At 48.1% G+C, this 24,325-nt stretch overlaps 8 non-coding genes and 1 pseudogene across 8 annotated transcripts; all 9 read left to right on the top strand.

The window, feature by feature from the left end:
• The first annotated feature begins 2,089 nt into the window (after positions 1–2,089).
• On the top strand, positions 2,090–2,280 carry LOC130346548 (U2 spliceosomal RNA). Its single transcript, XR_008884740.1, has one exon. It is a non-coding gene; the product is annotated as a U2 spliceosomal RNA (small nuclear RNA).
• Positions 2,281–4,368: 2,088 nt separating this feature from the next.
• LOC130346547 (U2 spliceosomal RNA) lies at positions 4,369–4,559 on the top strand. Its single transcript, XR_008884739.1, has one exon. It is a non-coding gene; the product is annotated as a U2 spliceosomal RNA (small nuclear RNA).
• A 2,080-nt stretch (positions 4,560–6,639) lies between these two features.
• LOC130346546 (U2 spliceosomal RNA) lies at positions 6,640–6,830 on the top strand. Its single transcript, XR_008884738.1, has one exon. It is a non-coding gene; the product is annotated as a U2 spliceosomal RNA (small nuclear RNA).
• Positions 6,831–8,914: 2,084 nt separating this feature from the next.
• LOC130346545 (U2 spliceosomal RNA) lies at positions 8,915–9,105 on the top strand. The gene has a single exon (XR_008884737.1). It is a non-coding gene; the product is annotated as a U2 spliceosomal RNA (small nuclear RNA).
• A 2,076-nt stretch (positions 9,106–11,181) lies between these two features.
• On the top strand, positions 11,182–11,372 carry LOC130346544 (U2 spliceosomal RNA). Its single transcript, XR_008884736.1, has one exon. It is a non-coding gene; the product is annotated as a U2 spliceosomal RNA (small nuclear RNA).
• Positions 11,373–13,456: 2,084 nt separating this feature from the next.
• Positions 13,457–13,647, top strand: LOC130346543 (U2 spliceosomal RNA). The gene has a single exon (XR_008884735.1). It is a non-coding gene; the product is annotated as a U2 spliceosomal RNA (small nuclear RNA).
• A 2,085-nt stretch (positions 13,648–15,732) lies between these two features.
• Positions 15,733–15,923, top strand: LOC130346542 (U2 spliceosomal RNA). Its single transcript, XR_008884734.1, has one exon. It is a non-coding gene; the product is annotated as a U2 spliceosomal RNA (small nuclear RNA).
• Positions 15,924–18,003: 2,080 nt separating this feature from the next.
• On the top strand, positions 18,004–18,194 carry LOC130346540 (U2 spliceosomal RNA). Its single transcript, XR_008884732.1, has one exon. It is a non-coding gene; the product is annotated as a U2 spliceosomal RNA (small nuclear RNA).
• Positions 18,195–20,275: 2,081 nt separating this feature from the next.
• Positions 20,276–20,453, top strand: LOC130346498 (U2 spliceosomal RNA; annotated as a pseudogene).
• Positions 20,454–24,325: the final 3,872 nt, after the last annotated feature.

The following is a 24,325-nucleotide window of genomic DNA, read 5'->3' as shown; positions in this document are numbered from 1 at the left end:
CACCACCCCCTTACAGGGTTAAAAAGAAAGATCCTACTTTCATTGCTACCTGCTTGCTGGCTAGCCAGCTAGCCAGCCCTGTGGGCCTTGCTGCTGCAGCCAAAAAACAAAAGGTGGTGCTGCTGCTGCTGCTGCTTCTGCTGCTTCTGCTTGTGTCTGGCCGCTGTTGGAGCGTCCAGGCACAGGACTTCTGCTGCTGCTGACTAAATGGCCTCCTTAATTGGATCATTTGAGTAGCCAGCACACCTGTGCAGGTAGGGCATGACATGATAGGCAGCTGCCTTGATAGCGGGTGGGTGCTGAATGTTCCTAATTGACAAAATAAGATTAATGCTTATGAAGAAATATAAAATCTCATCCCTTCCCCAATATCGCGCCACACCCCTACCCCTTAATTCCCTGGTTGAACTTGATGGACATATGTCTTTTTTCGACCGTACTAACTATGTAACTATGTAACATAACATGGGGGGGGGGGGTCTCCTGGCTGTTCACACAGGTGTGTCATTGCTGTACATTGACCATGCATTGCTTCTGTGGTATTGCAAAGGCAAAGACAAATGCTTCCAGCCATTCCATTGCACTAATGGATTGGTCATCAGCTGGCTGTCTATGTCCCGCATCAATATAGACCAAAGTACAGAGGGTTAGGCTATGCTATTGTGCACCTACCTGATGGCATCAGAAGGTGCGAGGCCCTTGCTAAATTCTGTGCACAGACTTTGAGATCTATACTTTAGACTGTATCTAAACCTGCTCCAACATGGACTGACATTCTGGCCTACTTTCAGCCGATGCTGACTTGTCTGTCGCTGAACAGTCGCTTTTTATGTATTCAGCACCTATGTATAATGTTGTAAAAATGCTCTAGAAGCTAAAGTCGCAGAAATGTCACACATATTTGGCCTGCAACTTTCTGTGCGACAAATTCAGACAGGAAAAATCAGTATAAATCCTTAGAAAATTATCCCCCAGTGTCTCCATCTGCTGGCGGTATTGAATAAGCATTGCTGCACTGATGGGGTATGCATTAGACGAAAAAAAAGAAGAAAAAGAAGAATAATACGCCCAGAAAAGAGGCGAAAAGGAGAAAAACGTAAAAAAAACGTGAAAAAAAAGTAAGAGGAAGAGAAGGGAAAAAAAGGTGGAAATGGGTTTAAAAGTGATTTCGGCGGAGAAATATATATATATATATATATATATATATATATATATACGCGCACACACACACATAGATATAAACGTATTCTCCGTTGAGATATTGCAGCCGCTGCTGTGTCCAGGCCCAGGAGCCTTAGCACTGTGCTGTGATGTCACTCAATACCACTGACATCACTAGGTGTAAACAACATCTCTCCTTTGCTGTGTATGTGACTATGGAGCTGTTTGGTGATGTCGTCTATTATGGCCTTCATAGAAGCAACAGGAGATTGTTGCATCCATCTAGAACCCTCAGAACTACAGTGCTATGATGTCACTGACTTCCACAGGCCTTGCAGAGTGTAAACAACAACAACCCAGCTTTGTTGTGTATGTAACCATAGGGATTTGTGATGTCACCTAGAACCTTCACAGCAGCGACAGCTTTATGAGGAGCATCAGCACTGCTCTGCCTGAGCAGAACCATCACCGCCATAGGTTGTCAAATAACCCGGATTTAACCCACACAGGTAAGTCCAATGGGGTGCAGGCATGTCCTCTATGCTTACAGCTTCCCGTGGGTGTTGGTTTGATACCGTTTGGGGACAGCCAAGGAGGCATCTGCAGGCAACAAAGGTAGGTGTGTGCTTGTGTGTGTGTTTCCTATGCAGATCCTAAGCCCAGTGTCACATGCAAGTAGGAGGAGTAAGAAGGGTTCCTGGCAAATCCGGGTTATGGATTGCATTTAAAAAGGCCCCGTGGGAGTGCAATGGGCCCCTGTCTTGCTGCTTAGCAATAATGGTATGGGTTTAGGTTCTGCTGTGTGTACTGGTGGTTGACTGCCCCCCAGCCCAGAGTGTGCATGGAAAATTGTCTGGCAGCCTCCCTGACAGCAAGCAGTGATAGTGCCCATGAAGGGGACCTTGTTGGGCCCGCCCCTTTCACGGTTATCGCTTCTCGGCCTTTTGGCTAAGATCAAGTGTAGTATCTGTTCTTATCAGTTTAATATCTGATACGTCCCCTATCTGGGGACCATATATTAAATGGATTTTTGAGAACGGGGGCCGATTTCGAAGCTTGCTTCCGTCGCCCTATGCATTGACCCGATATGGCAGTATCTTCGGGTACAGTGCACCACCCCCTTACAGGGTTAAAAAGAAAGATTCCTACTTTCATTGCTACCTGCTTGCTGGCTAGCCAGCTAGCCAGCCCTGTGGGCCTTGCTGCTGCAGCCAAAAAACAAAAGGTGGTGCTGCTGCTGCTGCTTCTGCTGCTTCTGCTTGTGTCTGGCCGCTGTTGGAGCGTCCAGGCACAGGACTTCTGCTGCTGCTGACTAAATGGCCTCCTTAATTGGATCATTTGAGTAGCCAGCACACCTGTGCAGGTAGGGCATGACATGATAGGCAGCTGCCTTGATTAGCGGGTGGGTGCTGAATGTTCCTAATTGACAAAATAAGATTAATGCTTATGAAGAAATATAAAATCTCATCCCTTCCCCCAATATCGCGCCACACCCCTACCCCTTAATTCCCTGGTTGAACTTGATGGACATATGTCTTTTTTCGACCGTACTAACTATGTAACTATGTAACATAACATGGGGGGGGGGGGGTCTCCTGGCTGTTCACACAGGTGTGTCATTGCTGTACATTGACCATGCATTGCTTCTGTGGTATTGCAAAGGCAAAGACAAATGCTTCCAGCCATCCATTGCACTAATGGATTGGTCATCAGCTGGGTGTCTATGTCCCCGCATCAATATAGACCAAAGTACAGAGGGTTAGGCTATGCTATTGTGCACCTACCTGATGCATCAGAAGGTGCGAGGCCCTTGCTAAATTCTGTGCACAGACTTTGAGATCTATACTTTAGACTGTATCTAAACCTGCTCCAACATGGACTGAAATCTGGCCTACTTTCAGCCGATGCGACTTGTCTGTCGCTGAACAGTCGCTTTTTATGTATTCAGCACCTATGTATAATGTTGTAAAAATGCTCTAGAAGCTAAAGTCGCAGAAATGTCACACATATTTGGCCTGCAACTTTCTGTGCGACAAATTCAGACAGGAAAAATCAGTATAAATCCTTAGAAAATTATCCCCCAGTGTCTCCATCTGCTGGCGGTATTGAATAAGCATTGCTGCACTGATGGGGTATGCATTAGACGAAAAAAAAGAAGAAAAAGAAGAATAATACGCCCAGAAAAGAGGCGAAAAGGAGAAAAACGTAAAAAAACGTGAAAAAAAAGTAAGAGGAAGAGAAGGGAAAAAAGGGTGGAAATGGGTTTAAAAGTGATTTCGGCGGAGAAATATATATATATATATATATATATATATATATATATATATATATACGCGCACTACACACACATATATATAAACGTATTCTCCGTTGAGATATTGCAGCCGCTGCTGTGTCCAGGCCCAGGAGCCTTAGCACTGTGCTGTGATGTCACTCAATACCACTGACATCACTAGGTGTAAACAACATCTCTCCTTTGCTGTGTATGTGACTAATGGAGCTGTTTGGTGATGTCGTCTATTATGGCCTTCATAGAAGCAACAGGAGATTGTTGCATCCATCTAGAACCCTCAGAACTACAGTGCTATGATGTCACTGACTTCCACAGGCCTTGCAGAGTGTAAACAACAACAACCCAGCTTTGTTGTGTATGTAACCATAGGGATTTGTGATGTCACCTAGAACCTTCACAGCAGCGACAGCTTTATGAGGAGCATCAGCACTGCTCTGCCTGAGCAGAACCATCACCGCCATAGGTTGTCAAATAACCCGGATTTAACCCACACAGGTAAGTCCAATGGGGTGCAGGCATGTCCTCTATGCTTACAGCTTCCCGTGGGTGTTGGTTTGATACCGTTTGGGGACAGCCAAGGAGGCATCTGCAGGCAACAAAGGTAGGTGTGTGCTTGTGTGTGTGTTTCCTATGCAGATCCTAAGCCCAGTGTCACATGCAAGTAGGAGGAGTAAGAAGGGTTCCTGGCAAATCCGGGTTATGGATTGCATTTAAAAAGGCCCCGTGGGAGTGCAATGGGCCCCTGTCTTGCTGCTTAGCAATAATGGTATGGGTTTAGGTTCTGCTGTGTGTACTGGTGGTTGACTGCCCCCCAGCCCAGAGTGTGCATGGAAAATTGTCTGGCAGCCTCCCTGACAGCAAGCAGTGATAGTGCCCATGAAGGGGACCTTGTTGGGCCCGCCCCTTTCACGGTTATCGCTTCTCGGCCTTTTGGCTAAGATCAAGTGTAGTATCTGTTCTTATCAGTTTAATATCTGATACGTCCCCTATCTGGGGACCATATATTAAATGGATTTTTGAGAACGGGGGCCGATTTCGAAGCTTGCTTCCGTCGCCCTATGCATTGACCCGATATGGCAGTATCTTCGGGTACAGTGCACCACCCCCCTTACAGGGTTAAAAAGAAAGATTCCTACTTTCATTGCTACCTGCTTGCTGGCTAGCCAGCTAGCCAGCCCTGTGGGCCTTGCTGCTGCAGCCAAAAAACAAAAGGTGGTGCTGCTGCTGCTGCTTCTGCTGCTTCTGCTTGTGTCTGGCCGCTGTTGGAGCGTCCAGGCACAGGACTTCTGCTGCTGCTGACTAAATGGCCTCCTTAATTGGATCATTTGAGTAGCCAGCACACCTGTGCAGGTAGGGCATGACATGATAGGCAGCTGCCTTGATAGCGGGTGGGTGCTGAATGTTCCTAATTGACAAAATAAGATTAATGCTTATGAAGGAAATATAAAATCTCATCCCTTCCCAATATCGCGCCACACCCCTACCCCTTAATTCCCTGGTTGAACTTGATGGACATATGTCTTTTTTCGACCGTACTAACTATGTAACTATGTAACATAACATGGGGGGGGGGGGGTCTCCTGGCTGTTCACACAGGTGTGTCATTGCTGTACATTGACCATGCATTGCTTCTGTGGTATTGCAAAGGCAAAGACAAATGCTTCCAGCCCATCCATTGCACTAATGGATTGGTCATCAGCTGGCTGTCTATGTCCCGCATCAATATAGACCAAAGTACAGAGGGTTAGGCTATGCTATTGTGCACCTACCTGATGCATCAGAAGGTGCGAGGCCCTTGCTAAATTCTGTGCACAGACTTTGAGATCTATACTTTAGACTGTATCTAAACCTGCTCCAACATGGACTGACATTCTGGCCTACTTTCAGCCGATGCGACTTGTCTGTCGCTGAACAGTCGCTTTTTATGTATTCAGCACCTATGTATAATGTTGTAAAAATGCTCTAGAAGCTAAAGTCGCAGAAATGTCACACATATTTGGCCTGCAACTTTCTGTGCGACAAATTCAGACAGGAAAAATCAGTATAAAATCCTTAGAAAATTATCCCCCAGTGTCTCCATCTGCTGGCGGTATTGAATAAGCATTGCTGCACTGATGGGGTATGCATTAGACGAAAAAAAAGAAGAAAAAGAAGAATAATACGCCCAGAAAAGAGGCGAAAAGGAGAAAAACGTAAAAAAACGTGAAAAAAAAAGTAAGAGGAAGAGAAGGGAAAAAAAAAGGTGGAAATGGGTTTAAAAGTGATTTCGGCGGAGAAATATATATATATATATATATATATATATATATATACGCGCACACACACACATATATATAAACGTATTCTCCGTTGAGATATTGCAGCCGCTGCTGTGTCCAGGCCCAGGAGCCTTAGCACTGTGCTGTGATGTCACTCAATACCACTGACATCACTAGGTGTAAACAACATCTCTCCTTTGCTGTGTATGTGACTATGGAGCTGTTTGGTGATGTCGTCTATTATGGCCTTCATAGAAGCAACAGGAGATTGTTGCATCCATCTAGAACCCTCAGAACTACAGTGCTATGATGTCACTGACTTCCACAGGCCTTGCAGAGTGTAAACAACAACAACCCAGCTTTGTTGTGTATGTAACCATAGGGATTTGTGATGTCACCTAGAACCTTCACAGCAGCGACAGCTTTATGAGGAGCATCAGCACTGCTCTGCCTGAGCAGAACCATCACCGCCATAGGTTGTCAAATAACCCGGATTTAACCCACACAGGTAAGTCCAATGGGGTGCAGGCATGTCCTCTATGCTTACAGCTTCCCGTGGGTGTTGGTTTGATACCGTTTGGGGACAGCCAAGGAGGCATCTGCAGGCAACAAAGGTAGGTGTGTGCTTGTGTGTGTGTTTCCTATGCAGATCCTAAGCCCAGTGTCACATGCAAGTAGGAGGAGTAAGAAGGGTTCCTGGCAAATCCGGGTTATGGATTGCATTTAAAAAGGCCCCGTGGGAGTGCAATGGGCCCCTGTCTTGCTGCTTAGCAATAATGGTATGGGTTTAGGTTCTGCTGTGTGTACTGGTGGTTGACTGCCCCCCAGCCCAGAGTGTGCATGGAAAATTGTCTGGCAGCCTCCCTGACAGCAAGCAGTGATAGTGCCCATGAAGGGGACCTTGTTGGGCCCGCCCCTTTCACGGTTATCGCTTCTCGGCCTTTTGGCTAAGATCAAGTGTAGTATCTGTTCTTATCAGTTTAATATCTGATACGTCCCCTATCTGGGGACCATATATTAAATGGATTTTTGAGAACGGGGGCCGATTTCGAAGCTTGCTTCCGTCGCCCTATGCATTGACCCGATATGGCAGTATCTTCGGGTACAGTGCACCACCCCCTTACAGGGTTAAAAAGAAAGATTCCTACTTTCATTGCTACCTGCTTGCTGGCTAGCCAGCTAGCCAGCCCTGTGGGCCTTGCTGCTGCAGCCAAAAAACAAAAGGTGGTGCTGCTGCTGCTGCTTCTGCTGCTTCTGCTTGTGTCTGGCCGCTGTTGGAGCGTCCAGGCACAGGACTTCTGCTGCTGCTGACTAAATGGCCTCCTTAATTGGATCATTTGAGTAGCCAGCACACCTGTGCAGGTAGGGCATGACATGATAGGCAGCTGCCTTGATAGCGGGTGGGTGCTGAATGTTCCTAATTGACAAAATAAGATTAATGCTTATGAAGAAATATAAAATCTCATCCCTTCCCCAATATCGCGCCACACCCCTACCCCTTAATTCCCTGGTTGAACTTGATGGACATATGTCTTTTTTCGACCGTACTAACTATGTAACTATGTAACATAACATGGGGGGGGGGGGGTCTCCTGGCTGTTCACACAGGTGTGTCATTGCTGTACATTGACCATGCATTGCTTCTGTGGTATTGCAAAGGCAAAGACAAATGCTTCCAGCCATCCATTGCACTAATGGATTGGTCATCAGCTGGCTGTCTATGTCCCGCATCAATATAGACCAAAGTACAGAGGGTTAGGCTATGCTATTGTGCACCTACCTGATGCATCAGAAGGTGCGAGGCCCTTGCTAAATTCTGTGCACAGACTTTGAGATCTATACTTTAGACTGTATCTAAACCTGCTCCAACATGGACTGACATTCTGGCCTACTTTCAGCCGATGCGACTTGTCTGTCGCTGAACAGTCGCTTTTTATGTATTCAGCACCTATGTATAATGTTGTAAAAATGCTCTAGAAGCTAAAGTCGCAGAAATGTCACACATATTTGGCCTGCAACTTTCTGTGCGACAAATTCAGACAGGAAAAATCAGTATAAATCCTTAGAAAATTATCCCCCAGTGTCTCCATCTGCTGGCGGTATTGAATAAGCATTGCTGCACTGATGGGGTATGCATTAGACGAAAAAAAAGAAGAAAAAGAAGAATAATACGCCCAGAAAAGAGGCGAAAAGGAGAAAAACGTAAAAAAACGTGAAAAAAAAGTAAGAGGAAGAGAAGGGAAAAAAAGGTGGAAATGGGTTTAAAAGTGATTTCGGCGGAGAAATATATATATATATATATATATATATATATATATATATATATATACGCGCACACACACACATATATATAAACGTATTCTCCGTTGAGATATTGCAGCCGCTGCTGTGTCCAGGCCCAGGAGCCTTAGCACTGTGCTGTGATGTCACTCAATACCACTGACATCACTAGGTGTAAACAACATCTCTCCTTTGCTGTGTATGTGACTATGGAGCTGTTTGGTGATGTCGTCTATTATGGCCTTCATAGAAGCAACAGGAGATTGTTGCATCCATCTAGAACCCTCAGAACTACAGTGCTATGATGTCACTGACTTCCACAGGCCTTGCAGAGTGTAAACAACAACAACCCAGCTTTGTTGTGTATGTAACCATAGGGATTTGTGATGTCACCTAGAACCTTCACAGCAGCGACAGCTTTATGAGGAGCATCAGCACTGCTCTGCCTGAGCAGAACCATCACCGCCATAGGTTGTCAAATAACCCGGATTTAACCCACACAGGTAAGTCCAATGGGGTGCAGGCATGTCCTCTATGCTTACAGCTTCCCGTGGGTGTTGGTTTGATACCGTTTGGGGACAGCCAAGGAGGCATCTGCAGGCAACAAAGGTAGGTGTGTGCTTGTGTGTGTGTTTCCTATGCAGATCCTAAGCCCAGTGTCACATGCAAGTAGGAGGAGTAAGAAGGGTTCCTGGCAAATCCGGGTTATGGATTGCATTTAAAAAGGCCCCGTGGGAGTGCAATGGGCCCCTGTCTTGCTGCTTAGCAATAATGGTATGGGTTTAGGTTCTGCTGTGTGTACTGGTGGTTGACTGCCCCCCAGCCCAGAGTGTGCATGGAAAATTGTCTGGCAGCCTCCCTGACAGCAAGCAGTGATAGTGCCCATGAAGGGGACCTTGTTGGGCCCGCCCCTTTCACGGTTATCGCTTCTCGGCCTTTTGGCTAAGATCAAGTGTAGTATCTGTTCTTATCAGTTTAATATCTGATACGTCCCCTATCTGGGGACCATATATTAAATGGATTTTTGAGAACGGGGGCCGATTTCGAAGCTTGCTTCCGTCGCCCTATGCATTGACCCGATATGGCAGTATCTTCGGGTACAGTGCACCACCCCCTTACAGGGTTAAAAAGAAAGATTCCTACTTTCATTGCTACCTGCTTGCTGGCTAGCCAGCTAGCCAGCCCTGTGGGCCTTGCTGCTGCAGCCAAAAAACAAAAGGTGGTGCTGCTGCTGCTGCTTCTGCTGCTTCTGCTTGTGTCTGGCCGCTGTTGGAGCGTCCAGGCACAGGACTTCTGCTGCTGCTGACTAAATGGCCTCCTTAATTGGATCATTTGAGTAGCCAGCACACCTGTGCAGGTAGGGCATGACATGATAGGCAGCTGCCTTGATAGCGGGTGGGTGCTGAATGTTCCTAATTGACAAAATAAGATTAATGCTTATGAAGAAATATAAAATCTCATCCCTTCCCCAATATCGCGCCACACCCCTACCCCTTAATTCCCTGGTTGAACTTGATGGACATATGTCTTTTTTCGACCGTACTAACTATGTAACTATGTAACATAACATGGGGGGGGGGGGGTCTCCTGGCTGTTCACACAGGTGTGTCATTGCTGTACATTGACCATGCATTGCTTCTGTGGTATTGCAAAGGCAAAGACAAATGCTTCCAGCCATCCATTGCACTAATGGATTGGTCATCAGCTGGCTGTCTATGTCCCGCATCAATATAGACCAAAGTACAGAGGGTTAGGCTATGCTATTGTGCACCTACCTGATGCATCAGAAGGTGCGAGGCCCTTGCTAAATTCTGTGCACAGACTTTGAGATCTATACTTTAGACTGTATCTAAACCTGCTCCAACATGGACTGACATTCTGGCCTACTTTCAGCCGATGCGACTTGTCTGTCGCTGAACAGTCGCTTTTTATGTATTCAGCACCTATGTATAATGTTGTAAAAATGCTCTAGAAGCTAAAGTCGCAGAAATGTCACACATATTTGGCCTGCAACTTTCTGTGCGACAAATTCAGACAGGAAAAATCAGTATAAATCCTTAGAAAATTATCCCCCAGTGTCTCCATCTGCTGGCGGTATTGAATAAGCATTGCTGCACTGATGGGGTATGCATTAGACGAAAAAAAAGAAGAAAAAGAAGAATAATACGCCCAGAAAAGAGGCGAAAAGGAGAAAAACGTAAAAAAACGTGAAAAAAAAGTAAGAGGAAGAGAAGGGAAAAAAAGGTGGAAATGGGTTTAAAAGTGATTTCGGCGGAGAAATATATATATATATATATATATATATATATATATATACGCGCACACACACACATATATATAAACGTATTCTCCGTTGAGATATTGCAGCCGCTGCTGTGTCCAGGCCCAGGAGCCTTAGCACTGTGCTGTGATGTCACTCAATACCACTGACATCACTAGGTGTAAACAACATCTCTCCTTTGCTGTGTATGTGACTATGGAGCTGTTTGGTGATGTCGTCTATTATGGCCTTCATAGAAGCAACAGGAGATTGTTGCATCCATCTAGAACCCTCAGAACTACAGTGCTATGATGTCACTGACTTCCACAGGCCTTGCAGAGTGTAAACAACAACAACCCAGCTTTGTTGTGTATGTAACCATAGGGATTTGTGATGTCACCTAGAACCTTCACAGCAGCGACAGCTTTATGAGGAGCATCAGCACTGCTCTGCCTGAGCAGAACCATCACCGCCATAGGTTGTCAAATAACCCGGATTTAACCCACACAGGTAAGTCCAATGGGGTGCAGGCATGTCCTCTATGCTTACAGCTTCCCGTGGGTGTTGGTTTGATACCGTTTGGGGACAGCCAAGGAGGCATCTGCAGGCAACAAAGGTAGGTGTGTGCTTGTGTGTGTGTTTCCTATGCAGATCCTAAGCCCAGTGTCACATGCAAGTAGGAGGAGTAAGAAGGGTTCCTGGCAAATCCGGGTTATGGATTGCATTTAAAAAGGCCCCGTGGGAGTGCAATGGGCCCCTGTCTTGCTGCTTAGCAATAATGGTATGGGTTTAGGTTCTGCTGTGTGTACTGGTGGTTGACTGCCCCCCAGCCCAGAGTGTGCATGGAAAATTGTCTGGCAGCCTCCCTGACAGCAAGCAGTGATAGTGCCCATGAAGGGGACCTTGTTGGGCCCGCCCCTTTCACGGTTATCGCTTCTCGGCCTTTTGGCTAAGATCAAGTGTAGTATCTGTTCTTATCAGTTTAATATCTGATACGTCCCCTATCTGGGGACCATATATTAAATGGATTTTTGAGAACGGGGGCCGATTTCGAAGCTTGCTTCCGTCGCCCTATGCATTGACCCGATATGGCAGTATCTTCGGGTACAGTGCACCACCCCCTTACAGGGTTAAAAAGAAAGATTCCTACTTTCATTGCTACCTGCTTGCTGGCTAGCCAGCTAGCCAGCCCTGTGGGCCTTGCTGCTGCAGCCAAAAAACAAAAGGTGGTGCTGCTGCTGCTGCTGCTTCTGCTGCTTCTGCTTGTGTCTGGCCGCTGTTGGAGCGTCCAGGCACAGGACTTCTGCTGCTGCTGACTAAATGGCCTCCTTAATTGGATCATTTGAGTAGCCAGCACACCTGTGCAGGTAGGGCATGACATGATAGGCAGCTGCCTTGATAGCGGGTGGGTGCTGAATGTTCCTAATTGACAAAATAAGATTAATGCTTATGAAGAAATATAAAATCTCATCCCTTCCCCAATATCGCGCCACACCCCTACCCCTTAATTCCCTGGTTGAACTTGATGGACATATGTCTTTTTTCGACCGTACTAACTATGTAACTATGTAACATAACATGGGGGGGGGGTCTCCTGGCTGTTCACACAGGTGTGTCATTGCTGTACATTGACCATGCATTGCTTCTGTGGTATTGCAAAGGCAAAGACAAATGCTTCCAGCCATCCATTGCACTAATGGATTGGTCATCAGCTGGCTGTCTATGTCCCGCATCAATATAGACCAAAGTACAGAGGGTTAGGCTATGCTATTGTGCACCTACCTGATGCATCAGAAGGTGCGAGGCCCTTGCTAAATTCTGTGCACAGACTTTGAGATCTATACTTTAGACTGTATCTAAACCTGCTCCAACATGGACTGACATTCTGGCCTACTTTCAGCCGATGCGACTTGTCTGTCGCTGAACAGTCGCTTTTTATGTATTCAGCACCTATGTATAATGTTGTAAAAATGCTCTAGAAGCTAAAGTCGCAGAAATGTCACACATATTTGGCCTGCAACTTTCTGTGCGACAAATTCAGACAGGAAAAATCAGTATAAATCCTTAGAAAATTATCCCCCAGTGTCTCCATCTGCTGGCGGTATTGAATAAGCATTGCTGCACTGATGGGGTATGCATTAGACGAAAAAAAAGAAGAAAAAGAAGAATAATACGCCCAGAAAAGAGGCGAAAAGGAGAAAAACGTAAAAAAACGTGAAAAAAAAGTAAGAGGAAGAGAAGGGAAAAAAAGGTGGAAATGGGTTTAAAAGTGATTTCGGCGGAGAAATATATATATATATATATATATATATATATATATATATATATATACGCGCACACACACACATATAAATAAACGTATTCTCCGTTGAGATATTGCAGCCGCTGCTGTGTCCAGGCCCAGGAGCCTTAGCACTGTGCTGTGATGTCACTCAATACCACTGACATCACTAGGTGTAAACAACATCTCTCCTTTGCTGTGTATGTGACTATGGAGCTGTTTGGTGATGTCGTCTATTATGGCCTTCATAGAAGCAACAGGAGATTGTTGCATCCATCTAGAACCCTCAGAACTACAGTGCTATGATGTCACTGACTTCCACAGGCCTTGCAGAGTGTAAACAACAACAACCCAGCTTTGTTGTGTATGTAACCATAGGGATTTGTGATGTCACCTAGAACCTTCACAGCAGCGACAGCTTTATGAGGAGCATCAGCACTGCTCTGCCTGAGCAGAACCATCACCGCCATAGGTTGTCAAATAACCCGGATTTAACCCACACAGGTAAGTCCAATGGGGTGCAGGCATGTCCTCTATGCTTACAGCTTCCCGTGGGTGTTGGTTTGATACCGTTTGGGGACAGCCAAGGAGGCATCTGCAGGCAACAAAGGTAGGTGTGTGCTTGTGTGTGTGTTTCCTATGCAGATCCTAAGCCCAGTGTCACATGCAAGTAGGAGGAGTAAGAAGGGTTCCTGGCAAATCCGGGTTATGGATTGCATTTAAAAAGGCCCCGTGGGAGTGCAATGGGCCCCTGTCTTGCTGCTTAGCAATAATGGTATGGGTTTAGGTTCTGCTGTGTGTACTGGTGGTTGACTGCCCCCCAGCCCAGAGTGTGCATGGAAAATTGTCTGGCAGCCTCCCTGACAGCAAGCAGTGATAGTGCCCATGAAGGGGACCTTGTTTGGCCCGCCCCTTTCACGGTTATCGCTTCTCGGCCTTTTGGCTAAGATCAAGTGTAGTATCTGTTCTTATCAGTTTAATATCTGATACGTCCCCTATCTGGGGACCATATATTAAATGGATTTTTGAGAACGGGGGCCGATTTCGAAGCTTGCTTCCGTCGCCCTATGCATTGACCCGATATGGCAGTATCTTCGGGTACAGTGCACCACCCCCTTACAGGGTTAAAAAGAAAGATTCCTACTTTCATTGCTACCTGCTTGCTGGCTAGCCAGCTAGCCAGCCCTGTGGGCCTTGCTGCTGCAGCCAAAAAACAAAAGGTGGTGCTGCTGCTGCTGCTGCTTCTGCTGCTTCTGCTTGTGTCTGGCCGCTGTTGGAGCGTCCAGGCACAGGACTTCTGCTGCTGCTGACTAAATGGCCTCCTTAATTGGATCATTTGAGTAGCCAGCACACCTGTGCAGGTAGGGCATGACATGATAGGCAGCTGCCTTGATAGCGGGTGGGTGCTGAATGTTCCTAATTGACAAAATAAGATTAATGCTTATGAAGAAATATAAAATCTCATCCCTTCCCCAATATCGCGCCACACCCCTACCCCTTAATTCCCTGGTTGAACTTGATGGACATATGTCTTTTTTCGACCGTACTAACTATGTAACTATGTAACATAACATGGGGGGGGGGGTCTCCTGGCTGTTCACACAGGTGTGTCATTGCTGTACATTGACCATGCATTGCTTCTGTGGTATTGCAAAGGCAAAGACAAATGCTTCCAGCCATCCATTGCACTAATGGATTGGTCATCAGCTGGCTGTCTATGTCCCGCATCAATATAGACCAAAGTACAGAGGGTTAGGCTATGCTATTGTGCACCTACCTGATGCATCAGAAGGTGCGAGGCCCTTGCTAAATTCTGTGCACAGACTTTGAGATCTATGCTTTAGACTGTATCTAAACCTGCTCCAACATGGACTGACATTCTGGCCTACTTTCAGCCGATGCGACTTGTCTGTCGCTGAACAGTCGCTTTTTATGTATTCAGCACCTATGTATAATGTTGTAAAAATGCTCTAGAAGCTAAAGTCGCAGAAATGTCACACATATTTGGCCTGCAACTTTCTGTGCGACAAATTCAGACAGGAAAAATCAGTATAAATCCTTAGAAAATTATCCCCCAGTGTCTCCATCTGCTGGCGGTATTGAATAAGCATTGCTGCACTGATGGGGTATGCATTAGACGAAAAAAAAGAAGAAAAAGAAGAATAATACGCCCAGAAAAGAGGCGAAAAGGAGAAAAACGTAAAAAAACTTGAAAAAAAAGTAAGAGGAAGAGAAGGGAAAAAAAGGTGGAAATGGGTTTAAAAGTGATTTCGGCGGAGAAATATATATATATATATATATATATATATATATATATATATATATATGCGCACACACACACATAGATATAAACGTATTCTCCGTTGAGATATTGCAGCCGCTGCTGTGTCCAGGCCCAGGAGCCTTAGCACTGTGCTGTGATGTCACTCAATACCACTGACATCACTAGGTGTAAACAACATCTCTCCTTTGCTGTGTATGTGACTATGGAGCTGTTTGGTGATGTCGTCTATTACGGCCTTCATAGAATCAACAGGAGATTGTTGCATCCATCTTGAACCCTCAGAACTACAGTGCTATGATGTCACTCACTTCCACAGGCCTTGCAGAGTGTAAACAACAACAACCCAGCTTTGTTGTGTATGTAACCATAGGGATTTGTGATGTCACCTAGAACCTTCACAGCAGCGACAGCTTTATGAGGAGCATCAGCACTGCTCTGCCTGAGCAGAACCATCACCGCCATAGGTTGTCAAATAACCCGGATTTAACCCACACAGGTAAGTCCAATGGGGTGCAGGCATGTCCTCTATGCTTACAGCTTCCCGTGGGTGTTGGTTTGATACCGTTTGGGGACAGCCAAGGAGGCATCTGCAGGCAACAAAGGTAGGTGTGTGCTTGTGTGTGTGTTTCCTATGCAGATCCTAAGCCCAGTGTCACATGCAAGTAGGAGGAGTAAGAAGGGTTCCTGGCAAATCCGGGTTATGGATTGCATTTAAAAAGGCCCCGTGGGAGTGCAATGGGCCCCTGTCTTGCTGCTTAGCAATAATGGTATGGGTTTAGGTTCTGCTGTGTGTACTGGTGGTTGACTGCCCCCCAGCCCAGAGTGTGCATGGAAAATTGTCTGGCAGCCTCCCTGACAGCAAGCAGTGATAGTGCCCATGAAGGGGACCTTGTTGGGCCCGCCCCTTTCACGGTTATCGCTTCTCGGCCTTTTGGCTAAGATCAAGTGTAGTATCTGTTCTTATCAGTTTAATATCTGATACGTCCCCTATCTGGGGACCATATATTAAATGGATTTTTGAGAACGGGGGCCGATTTCGAAGCTTGCTTCCGTCGCCCTATGCATTGACCCGATATGGCAGTATCTTCGGGTACAGTGCACCACCCCCTTACAGGGTTAAAAAGAAAGATTCCTACTTTCATTGCTACCTGCTTGCTGGCTAGCCAGCTAGCCAGCCCTGTGGGCCTTGCTGCTGCAGCCAAAAAACAAAAGGTGGTGCTGCTGCTGCTGCTTCTGCTGCTTCTGCTTGTGTCTGGCCGCTGTTGGAGCGTCCAGGCACAGGACTTCTGCTGCTGCTGACTAAATGGCCTCCTTAATTGGATCATTTGAGTAGCCAGCACACCTGTGCAGGTAGGGCATGACATGATAGGCAGCTGCCTTGATAGCGGGTGGGTGCTGAATGTTCCTAATTGACAAAATAAGATTAATGCTTATGAAGAAATATAAAATCTCATCCCTTCCCCAATATCGCGCCACACCCCTACCCCTTAATTCCCTGGTTGAACTTGATGGACATATGTCTTTTTTCGACCGTACTAACTATGTAACTATGTAACATAACATGGGGGGGGGGGGGTCTCCTGGCTGTTCACACAGGTGTGTCATTGCTGTACATTGACCATGCATTGCTTCTGTGGTATTGCAAAGGCAAAGACAAATGCTTCCAGCCATCCATTGCACTAATGGATTGGTCATCAGCTGGCTGTCTATGTCCCGCATCAATATAGACCAAAGTACAGAGGGTTAGGCTATGCTATTGTGCACCTACCTGATGCATCAGAAGGTGCGAGGCCCTTGCTAAATTCTGTGCACAGACTTTGAGATCTATACTTTAGACTGTATCTAAACCTGCTCCAACATGGACTGACATTCTGGCCTACTTTCAGCCGATGCGACTTGTCTGTCGCTGAACAGTCGCTTTTTATGTATTCAGCACCTATGTATAATGTTGTAAAAATGCTCTAGAAGCTAAAGTCGCAGAAATGTCACACATATTTGGCCTGCAACTTTCTGTGCGACAAATTCAGACAGGAAAAATCAGTATAAATCCTTAGAAAATTATCCCCCAGTGTCTCCATCTGCTGGCGGTATTGAATAAGCATTGCTGCACTGATGGGGTATGCATTAGACGAAAAAAAAGAAGAAAAAGAAGAATAATACGCCCAGAAAAGAGGCGAAAAGGAGAAAAACGTAAAAAAACGTGAAAAAAAAGTAAGAGGAAGAGAAGGGAAAAAAAGGTGGAAATGGGTTTAAAAGTGATTTCGGCGGAGAAATATATATATATATATATATATATATATATATATATATATACGCGCACACACACACATATATATAAACGTATTCTCCGTTGAGATATTGCAGCCGCTGCTGTGTCCAGGCCCAGGAGCCTTAGCACTGTGCTGTGATGTCACTCAATACCACTGACATCACTAGGTGTAAACAACATCTCTCCTTTGCTGTGTATGTGACTATGGAGCTGTTTGGTGATGTCGTCTATTACGGCCTTCATAGAAGCAACAGGAGATTGTTGCATCCATCTAGAACCCTCAGAACTACAGTGCTATGATGTCACTGACTTCCACAGGCCTTGCAGAGTGTAAACAACAACAACCCAGCTTTGTTGTGTATGTAACCATAGGGATTTGTGATGTCACCTAGAACCTTCACAGCAGCGACAGCTTTATGAGGAGCATCAGCACTGCTCTGCCTGAGCAGAACCATCACCGCCATAGGTTGTCAAATAACCCGGATTTAACCCACACAGGTAAGTCCAATGGGGTGCAGGCATGTCCTCTATGCTTACAGCTTCCCGTGGGTGTTGGTTTGATACCGTTTGGGGACAGCCAAGGAGGCATCTGCAGGCAACAAAGGTAGGTGTGTGCTTGTGTGTGTGTTTCCTATGCAGATCCTAAGCCCAGTGTCACATGCAAGTAGGAGGAGTAAGAAGGGTTCCTGGCAAATCCGGGTTATGGATTGCATTTAAAAAGGCCCCGTGGGAGTGCAATGGGCCCCTGTCTTGCTGCTTAGCAATAATGGTATGGGTTTAGGTTCTGCTGTGTGTACTGGTGGTTGACTGCCCCCCAGCCCAGAGTGTGCATGGAAAATTGTCTGGCAGCCTCCCTGACAGCAAGCAGTGATAGTGCCCATGAAGGGGACCTTGTTGGGCCCGCCCCTTTCACGGTTATCGCTTCTCGGCCTTTTGGCTAAGATCAAGTGTAGTATCTGTTCTTATCAGTTTAATATCTGATACGTCCCCTATCTGGGGACCATATATTAAATGGATTTTTGAGAACGGGGGCCGATTTCGAAGCTTGCTTCCGTCGCCCTATGCATTGACCCGATATGGCAGTATCTTCGGGTACAGTGCACCACCCCCTTACAGGGTTAAAAAGAAAGATTCCTACTTTCATTGCTACCTGCTTGCTGGCTAGCCAGCTAGCCAGCCCTGTGGGCCTTGCTGCTGCAGCCAAAAAACAAAAGGTGGTGCTGCTGCTGCTGCTTCTGCTGCTTCTGCTTGTGTCTGGCCGCTGTTGGAGCGTCCAGGCACAGGACTTCTGCTGCTGCTGACTAAATGGCCTCCTTAATTGGATCATTTGAGTAGCCAGCACACCTGTGCAGGTAGGGCATGACATGATAGGCAGCTGCCTTGATAGCGGGTGGGTGCTGAATGTTCCTAATTGACAAAATAAGATTAATGCTTATGAAGAAATATAAAATCTCATCCCTTCCCCAATATCGCGCCACACCCCTACCCCTTAATTCCCTGGTTGAACTTGATGGACATATGTCTTTTTTCGACCGTACTAACTATGTAACTATGTAACATAACATGGGGGGGGGGTCTCCTGGCTGTTCACACAGGTGTGTCATTGCTGTACATTGACCATGCATTGCTTCTGTGGTATTGCAAAGGCAAAGACAAATGCTTCCAGCCATCCATTGCACTAATGGATTGGTCATCAGCTGGCTGTCTATGTCCCGCATCAATATAGACCAAAGTACAGAGGGTTAGGCTATGCTATTGTGCACCTACCTGATGCATCAGAAGGTGCGAGGCCCTTGCTAAATTCTGTGCACAGACTTTGAGATCTATACTTTAGACTGTATCTAAACCTGCTCCAACATGGACTGACATTCTGGCCTACTTTCAGCCGATGCGACTTGTCTGTCGCTGAACAGTCGCTTTTTATGTATTCAGCACCTATGTATAATGTTGTAAAAATGCTCTAGAAGCTAAAGTCGCAGAAATGTCACACATATTTGGCCTGCAACTTTCTGTGCGACAAATTCAGACAGGAAAAATCAGTATAAATCCTTAGAAAATTATCCCCCAGTGTCTCCATCTGCTGGCGGTATTGAATAAGCATTGCTGCACTGATGGGGTATGCATTAGACGAAAAAAAAGAAGAAAAAGAAGAATAATACGCCCAGAAAAGAGGCGAAAAGGAGAAAAACGTAAAAAAACGTGAAAAAAAAGTAAGAGGAAGAGAAGGGAAAAAAAGGTGGAAATGGGTTTAAAAGTGATTTCGGCGGAGAAATATATATATATATATATATATATATATATATATATATATATATACGCGCACACACACACATATATATAAACGTATTCTCCGTTGAGATATTGCAGCCGCTGCTGTGTCCAGGCCCAGGAGCCTTAGCACTGTGCTGTGATGTCACTCAATACCACTGACATCACTAGGTGTAAACAACATCTCTCCTTTGCTGTGTATGTGACTATGGAGCTGTTTGGTGATGTCGTCTATTATGGCCTTCATAGAAGCAACAGGAGATTGTTGCATCCATCTAGAACCCTCAGAACTACAGTGCTATGATGTCACTGACTTCCACAGGCCTTGCAGAGTGTAAACAACAACAACCCAGCTTTGTTGTGTATGTAACCATAGGGATTTGTGATGTCACCTAGAACCTTCACAGCAGCGACAGCTTTATGAGGAGCATCAGCACTGCTCTGCCTGAGCAGAACCATCACCGCCATAGGTTGTCAAATAACCCGGATTTAACCCACACAGGTAAGTCCAATGGGGTGCAGGCATGTCCTCTATGCTTACAGCTTCCCGTGGGTGTTGGTTTGATACCGTTTGGGGACAGCCAAGGAGGCATCTGCAGGCAACAAAGGTAGGTGTGTGCTTGTGTGTGTGTTTCCTATGCAGATCCTAAGCCCAGTGTCACATGCAAGTAGGAGGAGTAAGAAGGGTTCCTGGCAAATCCGGGTTATGGATTGCATTTAAAAAGGCCCCGTGGGAGTGCAATGGGCCCCTGTCTTGCTGCTTAGCAATAATGGTATGGGTTTAGGTTCTGCTGTGTGTACTGGTGGTTGACTGCCCCCCAGCCCAGAGTGTGCATGGAAAATTGTCTGGCAGCCTCCCTGACAGCAAGCAGTGATAGTGCCCATGAAGGGGACCTTGTTGGGCCCGCCCCTTTCACGGTTATCGCTTCTCGGCCTTTTGGCTAAGATCAAGTGTAGTATCTGTTCTTATCAGTTAGTATCTGTTACTTACCTGGCAGGGGAGATACCATGATCGCTACGATCTGAAGAACTCCAAGCATTGTGGTAGAGATTTTGCGTAGTACGATTGCAGTACTTTTCGTTCTTATTAGAACCGCATTTCTCTAGAGCATACCACCTGAAGATCGTCTCCTGCCTGCCTCGGAACATCTGAAGAAGGAGAAGATCTTGAAGACTGCAGCTCCGGAAGAAGCCGACGAAGAACCTGGAAGAAGGGAATCGGCGGTGAATTCCGGAACAGCGGCGAAGAGGAAGGCGGCGCAGAATCTTTTCGAAGAAACTCGCTGCCTCTGGAGAAGGATTTGCATAGCTCCTCCCACCGGGACCGGATCTGCATAGCTCCTCCCACCCGGGAAAGAAGACTTTGCGAAGCCTCTCTCCACAAGCAAGCAAGGAAGCGGAAAAGAGCCTGCTGGAAGAAGCCATGGCCTCAACCAGCAAGTCCACCCAGGAGGCTGCAGGGCAAGGCCTGGAGGTCCAGCCCCAACCACAGCAAGCTTCAACCTCCACCACGGCAAGGCAGAAGGGCGGCAGAATTCCTAACCTGGAAGCTCCAACCCTGGAGCCCTGGATGAGGCAGACTGTTGCCTTGAAGCTCAAGCCCGTGGACGGAAGGGTGCCGGACATGTCCCACGACGTGTTCTGCAAGAAGATGCTGGCGGATCAAGGCTTCCCCACGGCTGACACCCTGGGAATAGCAACCTTCTTTTCGGGAATCTTCTACATCACCTTTGCCACCATTGGGACCTGTAGAAGATACTGGGAGGTGGTGAAAGCGGCGAGTCCCGAATCCCCTTTCTCTCGCTTTGTGGGCAACTGCCTTATTCAAAGAGAGGAGAGGCGGGTGACGGTCTCAATGCGGAACCCACACACCCCAGGCACGGACATCTCGACCTTCCTGAAGCGCTTCTGCACCGTGGTGAGGGAGCCCACCCGCATCCTGAACTCACTCGGATACTGGACCTGCAAGTGGTCTGTGGTCGTCAGACTCAACAAGAACCCTGCTTCTCCAGACGGACTACAGCACCTGCCAACGACATTTTCCTTGGGCAACTCCACAGGACTTATCTTCTACCCGGACATGCCGCAGACCTGCAGGAGATGTGGCAAGATGGGCCACGAGGGCAAGGACTGTACGGAGGATGCCTGCAGGTATTGCCGTGTGACAGGTCACACGACCAAGGACTGCCCCAAGAGCAAGACCTGCAACCTCTGCGGACTGGCAGCCCACAGCTACAAGGACTGCCCCCAGAGGGAGAGAACATGGGCATCTGTGGCAGCGAGAGCACCGAAGCCAGCCCCAGCTCCGGAGCCAACACCACGGATGGCCAAGCCGACCAAGGAGGGTAAGAAGGCGAAAGCCACCACCCCTGCCCCGTCCCGCCCCTCCCCTGCCCCTCCCGCCCCATCTCCTGCCCCATCCCGCCCCACCCCTGCCCCATCCCGTCCCACCCCTGCCCCATCCCGTCCCACCCCTGCCCCTCCTGCCCCATCCCGTCCCACCCCCGCCCCTCCTGCCCCATCCCGTCCCACCCCCGCCCCTCCTGCCCCATCCCGCCCCACCCCTGCCCCCCCTGCCCCATCCCGCCCCACCCCTGCCCCCCCGTACCCCACCCCGGCCCACCCCTGCCCCCCGTACCCCACCCCGGCCCCCCCCTGCCCCGTCCTCCCCTGCCCGGCCCACCCCTGCCCCGTCCTCCCCTGCCCGGCCCACCCCTGCCCCGTCCTCCCCTGCCCGGGCACTCTCTCCTGCCCCCCGCCCCACCCAGCCTCCTTTCTCTCCTGGCCCAGCAGCACCTAACCCCCCTCCAGCTGCTGGTGCCCGCCCTTCGGAGGACTTTCCTGTGCTTCCTCCCCCAGGTACCATACAGAGGAAGAGGAAAGGAAGGGACAACGTATCAGAAGAGTCCCACAAAAGAAAGATAATCGAGACCTGCGAGACCCCTCAAGCTTCAGATGAGGAGGAGGAGATGGAGCAGGTCTGCGAGAGCCTTGAAGCTTCAGAAGGAGAGGAGGTGATGGAGCAGGCCCAAGTGGAGCAGGTCCAAGCAGAGCCAGTCCAAGCTCAATCTATGGAGGAGCTGCTGCAGGACCCAGAGGTTAAGAAAATCCTGGACACTCCGTCCAACACGGTCTACGACGAGTTCTTGGAAGGGCGCTACGAGAAGCCACAGGAGCCGACAGGCGCCAGAGAAGAGGACCCGTCCGACCAGACTGGTAACTAGTATCAGAACTAACCTCTCTTTTTATTCCCATGGCTGATCTCAACATCTTCTGCATTAATGTGAGGAGTATTAGAGCTTGGTTTAGATTTCAGACTGTTCTTACGTTCTTAGATTCCCAGAGGTGTGATGTTTACATGTTGCAGGAATGTGCTTTGTCTGCTTCTAGGTCTTACAACCATCTGGCCAGGCAGTGGCCTCACGGCCCTTCCTACTGGTCTGGTGGGGGCGACAATAGGTCTGCGGGGGTGGCCATCCTGATCAGGGGAGGTAACTTTGCACTTGATTCCGTCCGGGAGCTCGTCTGTGGCAGACTTCTTGTCGCAGACGGTTCCTGGGCGGGTGAGCCCGTGCGGCTCATCAACGTGTATGCCTCCCCTGAGAGGGATGTCCGACTGGAGGTTCTCCAGGCCCTGCGGGCTGAACTCGCCACCACTAGAGCAGTAGTGTTGGGTGGTGACTTCAACTGCCCCATTGAGGTGGACGGGCGCAGTTCTGGCACATCCGCCAACCTGGACGTGACGTCTAAACTGCTGATTGAGATGGTGACGGAGGCATCCTTGCAGGACGTTGTCGGGTCCATCGGGAACGGCTCCGTAAACTATACGTGGAGCCGCCCCGATGGCTCGCTCCGTTCTCGGATAGACTTCATCTTCACTTCGAGAGCAGTCAGAAAGGTGTCGTACTCTATGGTCCCCTGCTTCTTCTCTGACCACAGGGCCATTCGATTCCGGGGGACTCTGGGCCATGGATTCCCACCTGGCCCGGGCTCCTGGAAGTTGAATTGTGCCCTGTTGGAGCAGAGGGAGGTCATGGAGGAACTTAGGGATGCTTACCTTGTATGGCGAAATGACAAATGTCTGTTCAAGTGCATCAGCGATTGGTGGGAATATGTTAAAGTCGAATTCCGTTGTTTCTTTCAGGCAAAAGGCAGACAACAGGCGTGTGCGAAGAAGTGGGACTTGAGGAAACTGCAGCGCGAGCTGCGGTCCCTGCAGGACCTGCTCCAGTGTGGCTGGGACGTCAGGGAGGAGCTGGAGGAGACCAAAAAGAGCTTGAAAAGGCACTTTGAGGAGGAATCCAAGCGAATCGTCTTTCGTTCCAAGGTGGAGAACCTGGAGAAGGGTGAGAAATGTAACTCTTTCTTTTTCAGGAAGCTCCATGCCGGCCACACGCCCCTGACTGAGCTACGAGATGAGACCGGACACATGAGGAGCGGCAAGGAGGAAGTGATGGGGGTCGTCCACGACTTCTACAGCAACCTCTACGCCCCCAAGTCATCCGACCCCGAAGCCGCCGAGAGGTTCCTGTCAGGTGTCACTAACGTTGTTGATCCCGCAGGTGCGGCGGCTATGGACGATCCCTTGACGGTGGGGGAGCTGCTCTCTGCCGCTAAATCCTTTAAGCCCGGCAAGACCCCGGGCAGTGACGGTCTCCCGGCCGAGCTCTACGTAGCGCTGGGTGACCTGATCTGTCCGGACCTGTTGGAGGTGTACGAGGAGATGGTGGTGGGGGGCAGAATGCCTCAGTCGTTGAGGGAAGGGATGATCACGATCTTGTATAAGCGGAAGGGGGAGAGATGTGACCTGAAAAACTGGCGTCCCATCTCTCTCCTGAACGTGGACTACAAGATCCTCGCCAAGGTGCTGGCCAACAGGCTGAAACCTGTCATGGGGCAGATCGTCCATCCGGACCAGACCTGCAGCATTCCTGGCCGCAGGATTGCCGACAGCCTTGCCCTTGTGAGAGA

This window comes from Hyla sarda, unplaced genomic scaffold (assembly GCF_029499605.1).
Source record: "Hyla sarda isolate aHylSar1 unplaced genomic scaffold, aHylSar1.hap1 scaffold_793, whole genome shotgun sequence".
NCBI lineage: Eukaryota > Metazoa > Chordata > Amphibia > Anura > Hylidae > Hyla > Hyla sarda.
The sequence above is the reverse complement of the archived record's forward strand: the minus strand, read 5'-3'. Positions and strand labels throughout refer to the sequence as shown.